Raw genomic sequence first — 13662 nt, 5'->3', positions numbered from 1 at the left:
CCCAGGCACTACTCACCAAATTAGAATATAGAACGTTGTCTTTGTGAACTATGTTATGCCAATTGACTAAATTGTCCCACTAGACTACAGTCCCAAGCCTTTTAATCCAGTAGACCAATCCTGCAAGTTGTTTGGATATGTCTAGGAAGCCTCCGTAACTGTGCCCCCATGCGGTTTGTTATATATGTGTATATACATGCAGCACACACAAATGTGTATACACATATGTCTATAGATACACCCATACCTGCACACACATTTACTCACATATGCCCCCCATACATATATATGCATCCATATCTATGTAACCACACACATTTTTTTTAGTTGTTTTTACTGTTGTTGCAAAACAATACATATATTACAGCATTTACCAAGATTGTCCCTTTTTCTCGTGTACTTCTTAGCGTATTTATCTTGGTCAAGTTATGATGACTTCACCCATATTTGGGATTACCAAAAGTGACACGTGTCTACTATCTAGAAAGTGATTCCTCCTCCCTCTCCCTCCCACTCCTGGTAACCATCAAAGAACTCTGCTTTTTGAGTATGTATCTAATCGACTCGATGGCACTGGGCTCGGTTTTTACCTATTCTTGAATTTTTATAATAATGGGACCATATAATATTTGTCTTTTTGTGATCGACTTATTTCACTCAGCATAATCTCTTCCAGATTTATCCATGTTATGTTTTGGGGACTTCTAATTATCCATTATAGTTACATAGTGTTCCACCATATGTATATACCACATTTGTTTATCCATTCATTCATTGGTGGGCACTTAGGTATTTTGCTATTCTGAATAATGGTGCAATGAGAATAGGTGTACATATGTCAACTCATGTCACTGCTCTTGTATCTCTAGTATATATAGGTAGGAGTTGGATTGCTGGATCATAAGGTATTTCTATTTGTAGCTTTTTGAGGAAACACCATACTGTTTTCCATATCTGTTGTACCATTTTACAATTCCACCAGCAGTGTATAAGAGTTCCAGTCCCCACACAACCTCACCAGCATTTGTTGTTTTTTGGCTTTTTGATCATTGCCAGTTTTGAAGGGGTGAGATGGTATCTCATTGTAGTTTTGATTTGCATCTCGCTAATGGATAATGATAGGGAGTATCTTTTCCTGTATTTGTTGGCTGCCTGAATGTCCTCTTTGTTAAAGTGTCTATTCAAGTCCTTGGCCTATTTTTCTTAGAGAGATTAGACCCTTATCAGATATGTCATTGCCAAAGATTTTTTTCCTAGCTTGTAAATTCTCTTTATTCTCTTGGCAAAGCCATTTGATGAGCATAAGCATTTAATTTTTAGATGGTACCAGTTATCTAATTTATTTTCTGTCATTTGTGCATTTTAGTCTTGTTTGATAGGCTATTTATGCTGAAAATCAGATCCCCTAGTTTTTACCCTAAGTTATTTTCCAGGGACTTGATAGTTTTAACTTTAATATTTAGGTCCTTGATGCATTTTGAGTTAGTTTTTGTGTGTAGTGTGAGGTATGGATCCTGTTTTGTTTTTTGCATGCAAATGTCCAGTTTTGCTAGTACAGTTTCTTCTCCTTTGAATGGACTCTGACCTTTGGTGGAAGATTAGCTGCCCCTAGACAGATGGATCTCACTTCTGGGTTCTCAATTCTAGTCCATTGGTCTACGTGTCTGTCATTGAACCAGTACCAGGCTGTTTTGATTACCCATTGTTGGATTTTATTTGCTAATATTTTGTTGGGGATTTTTGCATCTCTGTTCATGAATCATATTATTCTGAAGTTTTCCTTTCTTGTAATGACTTTATCTGATTTTGGTAGTGGGATGTTGTTGGCCTCATAAAATGAGTCAGGAACTGTTCCCTTTACTTGTTTTTTTCTGAAAGAGATCATAGAGAATTAGTATCATTTATTCCTGAAATATTTGACCAAATTCACCAGTGAAGCCATCTGGGCTTGGTGCTTTCTTTTTCAGAAGGTATTGATTATTGATTCAATTTCATTAATAGATATAAGATTATCCAGATTATTTACTTCTTCTTGTGTGAGTTTTGGTAGTTTGTGTCTTTCAAGAAATTTGTCTGTCTCACCTAAGTTATTAAATTTGTGTGTATACAGTTGTTTATAGTTTTACATTATTATTCTTTTAACGGTAGCCAGGCTAAACCAAAATCCAAACCAAACCCTTTGCTGTCAAGTCGATTCTGACTCATAGTGACCTCTATGTTGTTGTTGTTGTTAGGTGCCATCGAGTTGGTTCCAACTCATAGTGACCCTATGTACCACAGAAAAAACACTGCCCGATCCTGCGCCATCTTTACAATCCTTGTTATGCTTGAGCCCATCGTTGCAGCTACTGTGTCAATCCATCTTGTTGAGGGTCTTCTTCTTTTCTGCTAGCCCTACACTTTACCAAGCAAGATATCCTTCTCCAAGGACTAATCCCTCCTGATGACCTGTCCAAAATATGTAAGACTCAGCTCCCCCGTCCTTGCTTTAAAGGCGCATTCTGGTTGTACTTCTTCCAAGATAGATTTGTCTGTTCTTTTGACAGTCCATGGTATATTCAATATTCTTCGACAACACCACAATTCAAAGGCCTCAATTCTTCTTTTTATTCAGCGTCCAGCTTTTGCATGTGTATGATGGGGTTGAAAATAACATGGCTTGGGTCAGGCGCACCTTAGTCTTCAAGGTGACGTCTTTGCTTTTCAACAGTTTAAAGAGGTCGTTTGCATCAGATTTGCCCAATGCAATGCATCTTTTGATTTCTTGATTGCTGCTTCCATGGGTATTGATTGTGCATCCAAATAAAATGAAATCTTTGACATCTTCAATCTTTTCTCCATTTATCATGATGTGGCTTATTGGTCCAGTTGTGAGGATTTTTGTTTTATGTTGAGGTGTAATCCATACTGAAGGCTGTGGTCTTTGATCGTCATCAGTAAGTGCTTCAAGTCCTCTTCACTTTCAGCAAGCAAGGTTGTGTCATCGGCAAACCTCTGTAGGTTTATTAACTTTATTGATTTTTTCAAAGAATCAACTTTTGAATTAATTGATTTTCTCTTTTGTTTTTCTGTTCTCAATTTCATTGATTTCTACTCTAATTTTTATTTTGTCCTTATTGCTGTAGGCTTAACTGATTTTCTTTCTATAGTTTCTTAAGGTAGAAGCTTCAATAATTCGTACTTTTGCTTTAATTTAGTTTTTAAAGTTTTTAAATTTCTCTTGACACATCTTTTTTGACTCAAGGAGTGTATTGTTTACTTTCCAAATATTTGGGATTGTTTCAGCTATCTTTCTGTTACTGATTTCTTTTTTAATTCCACTATGGTCTGAGAACATACTTTGAAGGTTTTCTTTTTTAATTTGTTAATCTTTTTTTTTTTTTAATTGGCCCAGAATGTGGTCATCTTGGTGAATGTTCCATATGACCTTGAGAAGAACGGGTATTCTGTTGTTGTTGGATGAAATAGTCTCTAAATATTATCTAAATTAAGTTGATTAATAGTGCTCTTCAGGGCAGCCATATTCTCACTGACTTTCTGCCTCTTGAATCTCTTACTGAAAGGGGTGATAAAATTGTAGCTTTAATAGTGAATTGTTTTAGTTATTCTTTCAGTTCTATTAGTTTTTCCTCATGTATTTGATTTCTTTTTCTTTTTTTGGTTAGGTGCGTATACTTTAAAGATCTTTATGTCTTTTTGAAGAATTAACATCTTTATCATTGAGTATTGCCACTCTTGATCCCTGATCATTTTTCTTGTTCTGGCATCTGCTTTGTCTGAAATTAATATAGCTATGCCAGCTTGATTTTGATTAGTGTTAGCATGATATATCTTTTTCCATCACTTTCTTTTTTGCCTATCTGAGCATTTATATTTGAAATGAGTTTCCTATAAACAGCATATAGTTGGATTTTTTTTCTTTAATCTACTATGACTATCTCTTGACATACTTAATCAATCTGTACTCTGAGCAAATAATCTGAGAAGCTGGATTGGATGAAGAACTTGGCATCAGGACTGGAGAAAGACTCATTAACAACCTGCAATATGCACATGACACAACCTTGCTTGCTGAAAGTGAAGAGGACTCAAAACATTTATTGATGAAAATCAAAGGCTACAGCCTTCAGTATGGCTTACACCTCAACACAAAGAAAACAAAAACCCTCACAACTGGACCACTTGTCAACATCATGATAAACTGAAAAAATATTGAATTTGTTAACGATTTCGATTTACTTGGATTAACCATCAGCACCCACGGAAGCAGCAGCCAAGAATTCAAACAACATGTTGCACTGGGCAAATCTGCTGCAAAAGACCTCTTTAAAGTCTTAAAAAAAAAAGCAATGATGTCACTTTGAGTACTAAGGTGCACCTAACCAAGTCATGGTATTTTTAATTGCCTCATATGCATGCGAAAGCTGGAAATGAATAAGGAAGACTAAAGAAGAATTGACACATTTGAATTACAGTGTTGGCAAAGAATATTGAGTATACTATGGACTGGCAGAAGAACGATCAAATCTGTCTTACAAGAAGTATAGCCAGAATGCTCCTTAGAAGAGAGGATGGCGAGACTTTGTCTCACTTACTTTGAACATGATGTCAGGAGGGACCAGTCCCTGGAGAAGGAACTCATGCTTGGTAAGGTGGAGGGTCAGCGAAAAAGAGGAAAACCCTCAGTGAGATAGATTGACACAGTGGCTGCAACAATGGGTTCATACAAAGCAACTATTTTGAGGACGGCACAGACTGGGCAATGTTTCATTTTGTTGTACATGGGGTCACTATGAGTTGGAACTGACTTGGTGACACCTAACAACACCATGACAATTCCTGTCTTTTAGTTGGTGTGTTTAGACTATTCATAATGAAACAGAATATTAAAATAGTCGTATTAATATATCTAACATGTTTGTATCTGTTTTCTATTCCTTGCTTTTGTTTTTTTTTTCTTTTTTCCCCTCTCCTTTGTTTTCTACAGTTTTATTTGAACACTTTATATGATTCCATCTTATATCTTCTGTTAGCATATCAATTATGCTACTTTTTTATGTTTTTATAGCAGTTGCTCTAATGTTCCCAGTATACATTTTTAACTAAGCTAAAACTACCTTCGAATAACACTATTCCACTCCACAGCCAGTGCAGATTATAGCAGAGTATCCTCAATTTCTTTCTCATGTCTCTAATGACATTGCTTTCATTTCACTTATCTATATGCCGCAATTATTTAATATATTATTACTACTGCTAATTTTCATAAATTTATATTTTTGGTCAACTAACAGCAAGAAAAAAATTTTTTAATTATTTTACCTTGGTTTAATCATTCTCTGATGCTTTTTCTTTCTTTATATGGATATAAGTTTTGACATATATCATTTTCCTTCGCTGTAGAGTTTTTTTGTTTTTGTTTTTGTTTTTTTTACCATTTCTTGCAGGGCAGGTCTGCTGGCAATGAATTCCCTTAGTTTTTGTTTGTCTGAAAAAGCCTTTATTTGTCATCACTTTTTAAGGATAGTTTCCCTGAATATTGAATTCTAGGTTGGTGGATTATTTTTTTTTCAACGCTTTAAATATTTCACTTCATTTTCTGGTGAGACGTCTGCTGTAAATCTTATGCTTGCCCATCTAAAGGTAAGTTTTTGTTTGTTTGTTTATTTTCCTCCCCCCCCCCCCCCCCGGCTTCCCTCTTGAGATTTTCTCTTCATCTTTGGTTCTGCATTTTGAATGTGATGTGCCTAAGTGTAGTTTTTATTTGTTTTTTGTTTGTTGATATTTGTCTTGCTTGGTATTTGCTGAGTTTCCTAGATTTGTGGTCTGGAAATTTTGGAAAGTTTAGGAAATTTCTATTAGCCTGTCTTTAAGCTCACTGATTCTTTCCCCAGACTTTTCCAGTCTACTAATTAGACCATCAAAGATATTCTTCAGTCCTGTTACAGCGTTTTTTATTTCTTACATTAGTTTTTAGTTTTTTCTTAGAGTTTTCACCTCTTCCTGCCTTACCTAGCTGTGGTTGCATATTTAACACTTTTTTTCACTAAAGGCCTTAGTATATTAATCATAGTTACTTAGATATTCCTACCTGATAATTACAACATCTGTTCATATTTGTGTCTAGTTCTTATACTTGCTTTGTTTCTTCAGGCTATTGTTTTTCTTGCCATGTACATGCCGTATAATTTTTGGTTGAAGTCTAGACACAAAGTATCAGGCAATAGGAACAGAGCAATATGTCTTTAGTATGAAAATTAATGTTAATTTGTTTAGAAGTTTGGCCATGTTTAATGTTGTTGCAGTTGTAGGTACAAAAGGCTATAGCTAGTGCCCTTGCTTTTGTCTTCCCTCTTGACTTTGGGCTTCTCAGAGAAAGTCTGAGTTGTCCTGCTTTTCAGCTGTAATTTATAGTTATTCTGCTGGAGCCCAGTTGGTAAGGTGGTCAAGTGGATGAGATGGGAAGAGTTCTATAATATTATGATTTAACTCAATCTTTTAGTAGTTCTGTATCTTCAGATTATGATTTCAAGTGTTTTTCCGGTGGTGTAGACCCCCTCCCCCTTTAGGTGAGATTAGAAGGATAGAGGGGAGTAGAGTAGGAAGAATGCATTGGAATAACCAGGAAAAAACTATTGCCATCAAGTCAATTCCTCTCCTAGTGACCTTGTAGGACAGAGTAGAGCTTTCCCCATACAGTTTCCAAGGAGCTGCTGGTGGATTGAAACTGCCAATTTTTAGGTTAGTAGCCAAGCTCTTAACCCCTGTGTGGCACAGGGATAAGTCTCTAGTAAAGTCTTCTGACCTGCAGAGTGGGCCTTTGTTATGGAGAATGCTGTGGGGATATTTTACAATGATTATTCTTCTTCTCCTCCTGCTGAAGCCAGGAGGAGACCTTTTTTTGCTCTTCGCCTTGAGAACCTGCTGTAGTTTCTGGAGGAAAAACCTACAAAAGTTTGTCTCCTTCTCCAGGATTGTAGCCCCCAGGAGTTTCTTGCCCTCCAGCTAGTCTATATTCAGCCTCCCACAATTCATCAGAATTACCATTTAAGTTTTCCCACCTGCTCGTGACTCCAGCAGCTTCTACTCCAGCTGTTCAGCTTTTCTTTCTGTAAGCATTGGAGTGACAGCTTCCAAAGTCTTTCAATGTTGGAACTAGAAGTCTTCATTGAATTTTTTGTTAAATTTTATTGTGGTGTGTATATACATATATAATACACACACACATATGGAAACCCTGGTGGTGTAGCGGTTAAGTGCTACAACTGCTAACCAAAAGATCGGCAGTTCAAATCCACTAAGTGCTCCTCTGAAACTCTATGGGGCAGTTCTACTCTGTCCTCTAGGGTAGCTATGAGTTGGAATTGACCCAAGGGCAATTGGTTTTTTGTTGGTGCAGTGATTAGGCACTTGGCTGCTAACTAAAACGTCAGCAGTTTGAATCCACCAGCTGCTCCCTGGAAAACCTATGAGGTAGTTCTGCTCTGCCCTATTGGGTCACTATGAGTCTGAATAGACTCAACAGCAATGGGTTTTTGATTTTGTTTAGCAGAAATAAACACTCAACCACTAACCAGAAGGTTCGTAGTTCAAACCCACCCAGCTGTTCTGTGGAAGAAAGGCCTGGCAACCTGCTCCCATAAAGAGTATAGCCAAGAAAATTCTATGGGGCAGACTTCCCATTTTCCACTCCCCTAGAGTCTGGTAACCACTGATCACCTTTTGTCTCTATGCATGGCACAGGACAGTGCAATGTTTTCTTCTGTTGTATATAAGGCCACTATGAGTCAGAACCAACTTGACAGCACCTAACAACATCATAAAACAAACAATAACACGTGTGAGAAACTTGTATCTTTGTTCAATCAAGTATAAGAGACCAAACATGTGACATCTAACCAAAAGCAGAGACAAGAAGGCAGGGAGGGACAGGAAAACTGGATGAGCGAACACAGAGAACGCAGGGTAGAAAGCGAAAGGGAGAGAGTGCTGACACATTGTGGGGGTTGCAACCAATGTCACAAAACAATCTGTGTATAAATTTTTGAATGAGAAACTAATTTGCATTGTAAACTTTCACCTCAAACACAGTTTAAAAAAAAGCAAGGCAGAAGAATACTTTTTAATTTTGTACCCCTGAGTAAATCACTGTACTTATTTTCAAGGCTAGCTAGATGATATCGGTGAGAAAATGCAAAAAGGAGCCTACATGTGAACATTAAAGTAATGTAACTCTTTATTAAAAGAACATTATTGTGGCAATATCAAATCCCCAACTGTTCTCTGTCATCTCTAGCAGATAAAAAGGAAAAGAAGACCCACTGTTTACATGGAGGAGGTCCTGTGGATAGTTCATCACTGTTTTGCTTTTGCTCTGTATTTTACATTACCATCACACTTCCTAACAGTAGTCTCTGAAAGATGAAAGTGAACTCTCACTGAGATTTCCACACAAATGGATTAATTTGTTTCGCCATTTTGGGCATGTTGCCATGGTTACAGCCATCTGAAGGCCTCAGTGCAGCTGTGAGTTGATTGACGGTCCATTCACAGAGCAAGGCTTTTCAAAACCAGCATCATGAAAGAATGCTCATTAGTGGACAAAGACCTTACTTACACATTTGGGGGACACTTCAAAGGCTGATGTTACCTCTCAGGAAATCTGACCTTCATACCAACATCGCCAATGAGAGTGAAAATTATACCATGAAAGAAAATATTCAAAAATGCAGAGTTAACGTATTTATTTGATACCTACTTTTTTTCTGCTTTCATTCAAATCTACCAAAAAGGAAATGGAATGAACACTCAGAGAAGGGTTTGTGTTATAATTCTTCTATTTTCTAAAAAAAAAACAAAGACCAAAAAGTAATGTCTTGTTAGAAACTTACATATTGGTAAATACTTAGATTAATCAAAGGGAATCATTTTCACCATTTACTATGAACTAAAAACTAAAAAGCTGGTTTTTTGCTTCTTTCTGCCTTCTATATGGTATAGCACATTGTGAAGTATAATACGGAGAATTTTACATCGTCACACACCCAGGTGTACACAGATATAACGTCAGCTTACAAGGCTCCATACTGATTAGTAGTGAAGTACTTTACTTTTATATATTCAAGATAATCTATCAGCTGGGGTTGAATACTGTGGGGTATCTACTCTGTCAATGTGGGATGCTCCCCACCTCACACCCCTACTTCTCTTCTCCCTGGGCATGCTGTGTGCTCCTTGGGTGGATTACACAAAGGAGAGGAGAACATCTCCTGTGCTCACCACCGCCCTCACTGGCCGTGAGCACTGGCTTATGTCCCGCTGCATCTACTGCTGATACTGATATCCCTGCAGAGCATCCAGTAGTGAGGTCCACGGTACACCTATGCACGTCTGTCTGCCCAACCATTTCTGTGTGCTTCTTGGGGTGCTCAGAAAAGCTTGAGGCTTCTCTCATGCCATAGGAAGGGCCTGAGACCCTGTGAGGCTGACCTCAGACGTAACTGCATAGACATCTCAGTACCTGAGACAGAGAGAAAGAAGCCTTCTCGCTAACTGGACACAGAGCAACTTTGTCAAACTCTGCTGCATCACGGACCAGCTTTAACTTTTCACACTGCATCTCATCAGAGGAGTAAACTACATGTCAAGTTGATTTTGACACTTTGATATTCTTCAGCTACGAGTCTCCCTTTACTTCTATCAAAAGGCCAGAAATAACAACTCCTTTGGGACTTTCATCACTTGTGGTTCCTGCCGTTTTCTTTGGAATCAGAATCAAAAGACATCATTTGGCACATGACCCACGTGTGGTATAGACTAATCCATCAACGTGACAGCATAAACGTAACTGAGACCCTGCTCTCCTCTCCATTGCTTGATGAATTCAGTAGGATTTACTATCTGACCTTGGTTGTTTCAGTTAAATTGGGCAGAAAACCAAATCAAAATCAACATTCTGGAACTGCTTACTTAGAAGTATTTCATGTGAATTAAAACTTCAGCACCTTAATGAATGAGAAGCTGATGAACTGTGAAATGCAGGGATAGCTGTACACACTTGTACAGGTGCATCCTACGTGAAAATATTCCTGTTAAAACAATCTGTCTAATGTGTCTGAAAGCTGTGGAAATGGGTAAAAGCAATATGTATTACACATGGGAAAAAGTCCTGTAGGTAAAATATTGGGCTGCGTGGGATATCGCTTAAAACAAACAATAATATAAAAGATTTACATTTTATGTCTTTTTCCTATGTCATTATTTATAAATTATCCAAGCTCATTACTCCATGGTACAGAAGGAGATGCCGAAGGGAGGGAGAAAGCAGCTGAGGACTGTAAGCCGTAGGGTGAGAAGGAAAGGCACATATACGGAGCCCTGGTGGCACAGTGGTTAAGTGTTCGGCTATGAGTTGGAATCGACTCTACGGCAATGGGTTTAGTTTTTTGGTTTTATATGTATATGTATATATTAAAAAAAAACTGCAATGGAATCGATTCAGACTTAAAGTAACCCTATACCAGAAAGATGTTTACCTGTGTTTTATCGACTCTGCTAAGGCATTTGACTATGTGGATCATAACAAATTATGGCTAATATCGCAGAGAATGGGAACTCCAGAACACTTAATTGTGCTCATGAGAAATCTGTACACAGATCAAGTGGTAGGCATTCTAACAGAATGAGAGGATACTGCGTGATTTAAAGTCAAGAAGGGTGTGTGTCAGGGTTGTATCTTTTCACCATACTGATTCAATCTATATGCTGAGCAAATAATCTGAGAAACTGGACTATATGAAGAAGAACGGGGCATCAGGATTGGAGGAAGACTCATCAACAACCTGCGTTATGCAGATGACACAACCTTGCTTGCTGAAAGTGAAGAGGACTTGAAGCACTTACTGAGGAAGAGCAAAGACCACAGCCTTCAGTATGGATTACATCTCAACATAAAGAAAACAACAATCCTCACAACTGGACCAATAAGCAACATTATGACAAACAGAGAAAAGATTGAGGTTGTCAGGGATTTCGCTTTACTTGGATCCATAATCAACAGCCATGGAAGCAGCAGTCAAGAAATCAAAAGATGCATTGCACTGGGGAAATCAGCTGCAAGAGATCTCTTTAAAGTGTTAAAAAGCAAAGATGTCACCTTGAGGACTAAGGTGTGGCTGACCCAAGCCATGGTGTTTTCAATCACCTTATACGCATGCAAAAGCTGGACAACGAACAAAGAAGACCAAAGAATTGATGCCTTTGAATTGTGGTGTTGGCAAAGAATGTTGAGTATACCATAGACTGCCAAAAGGATGAACAAATCTGTCTTGGAAGAAGTACAACCAGAATGCTCCTTAGAAGCAAGAATGGCAAGGCTATGTCTCACATAACTTGGACATGTTATCAGGAGGGATCAGTCCCTGGAAAAGGACATCATGCTTGGTAAAGTAGAGGGTCAGCAGAAAAGATGAAGACCCTCAATGAGATGGATTGACACAGTGGCTGCAACGTTGGGCTAAAGCACAGCAACAATTGTGAGGATGGCACAGGACTGGGCAGCCTTTCGTTCTGTTGTTCATAGGGTTGCTATGAGTCGGAACCAACTCGGGGGCACCTAACAACAACAACAGCATATGTATATGTGTGTGTGTGTACATATACATATACTTTTAAATTATAATGACAAGAGAATGTACTCCCGAATGAAAAGAAGCTTTAATACAATAATTAATTAACAAAAAATAGCAATTGATGTTAAAAGGAGAAAAACCAGATCACCTCCACAGATGACAAACAAAATCATTTGATAAAATGTAATGTCATTTCCTTACAAAACATATTAGTAACAAAAATTAGAAGAAAAACTTCCAAACATGAAAAGGAGTATCTCCCTCAGTACAACCGAACTATCCTCTTTAACAGAGAAGTACTAGAGATGATGCCAGTAAAATCTGACAAAGACAATAGTTACTGTTATCACTCTTAGCATGCTAGCCAATACAGAAACAGGAAAAATAAATGTCACATTAATAATTGAAAGGAGATATAGGTGGTATCATCATTTGCATTTTGTTTTATGTTGAGATGTAATCCATACTGAAGGCTGTGGTCTTTGATCTTCATCAGTAAGTGCTTCAAGTCCTCCTCACTTTCGGCAAGCAAGGTTGTGTCATCTCCATATTAGAGGCTGTTAATGACTCTTCCTCCAACTCTGATGCCATGTTCTTCTTCATATAATCCAGCTTCTCCAATTATTTGCTCAGCATACAGATTGAATAAGTATGGTGAAAAGATACAACCCTGCCACACTCCTTTTTCTATTTTAAACTGCACAGTATCCCTTTCTGCTCAAACAGCTGCCTCTTGGTCTATGTACAGGTTCTGCATGAGCACAATTAAGTTCCAAAATTTCCATTCTTCAAAATGTTATCCATAATTTGCTATGATATACACAGTCAAATTCCTTTGTGTAGTCAACAAAGCACAAGTAAACATATATATCTGATAAGGGTCTAAAATTCAAAATATATTTTTAAAAACTTCTACAACTTAACAACAAAAAAACAAACAATGCAATCAAAAAATGGGCCAATGACTTAAACAGACATTTCACCAGAAAGGATATTCAAATGGCCAGCAAGCATATGAAAAGATGTTCAACATCATTAGCCATTAGTGAAAGGCAAATCAAAACCACCTCACGCATATTAGAATGGTACTGATAAGAAGGAAGGGGAAAAAAAAAAACAACATGTGTTGGTGAAGTAATGGAGAAATGGCACCTCCTCCATTTCTGATGGAAATATAAAATGGAACATTTGCTGTGGAAAACAGTTTGATGATTGCTTAAAAAGTTGAACATAGAACTACCATATGGCCCAGCAAGAGGTGAAATCAGGAATGCAGACAGACACATGTACACCAATGCTCATTGCAGCAATTTCCACAACAGCTGAAGTGTGGAAACAACCAAAATAGCCATCAACAAATGAATGGATAAAGAAAATGTGGTACAGTGAAACCTGCAAGAGCTGGAACTCAATGAGACTGCCTTGTTTTTCTGGGTCTCGAAAGTTTTCTGCCTTTGACAGGGCTCAGTCTTACAACTTTTCTATTTCTGTCTATTAAGAATCCTACCTCGTAAACACCCAGAAAGTGTCTCCTTTTGATCTTATAGGACTGGAAAAGAAACTAAACCATTTCTTTGTGATTTGCATATTTGTTCAAACTATGTACAGATATGTGCATATACTATTCAAACAAAGATATGGGTAAAATTCACTTTTTAATGAAAACAGCAAACTCAACTGTTTAGCTTGTTTTGGCTCTTTGATGAAATTATTGAAACAATTTTCTAAGTCTGAAACCTTATCAAAAACTCTTGTCTCCTTTAACTTTTCCAAATTCCTTCAAATCCTTTATAAAGCTGAAAACTTGTATTTGAGGTAAAGGCTTGGGTCTTCATCATCGTCATTGTCACCATCTTTAGATTTTGGGTCCACAATTTTTTGCAGGTTTATATCATTCACTTCTGTGGTAATTTGGTGATCATCAGTCTAAGTTGTGGCACTGATCCAATTTTCTGAAAACACCACTATAAATGTCACTTATTATTGCGTCCTGAATCTGCGAGTAACTGTTTCATTTTATATACTATCACCC

This window comes from Elephas maximus, chromosome 21 (assembly GCF_024166365.1).
Source record: "Elephas maximus indicus isolate mEleMax1 chromosome 21, mEleMax1 primary haplotype, whole genome shotgun sequence".
Lineage (NCBI taxonomy): Eukaryota > Metazoa > Chordata > Mammalia > Proboscidea > Elephantidae > Elephas > Elephas maximus.
This window is presented reverse-complemented; position numbering follows the sequence as displayed.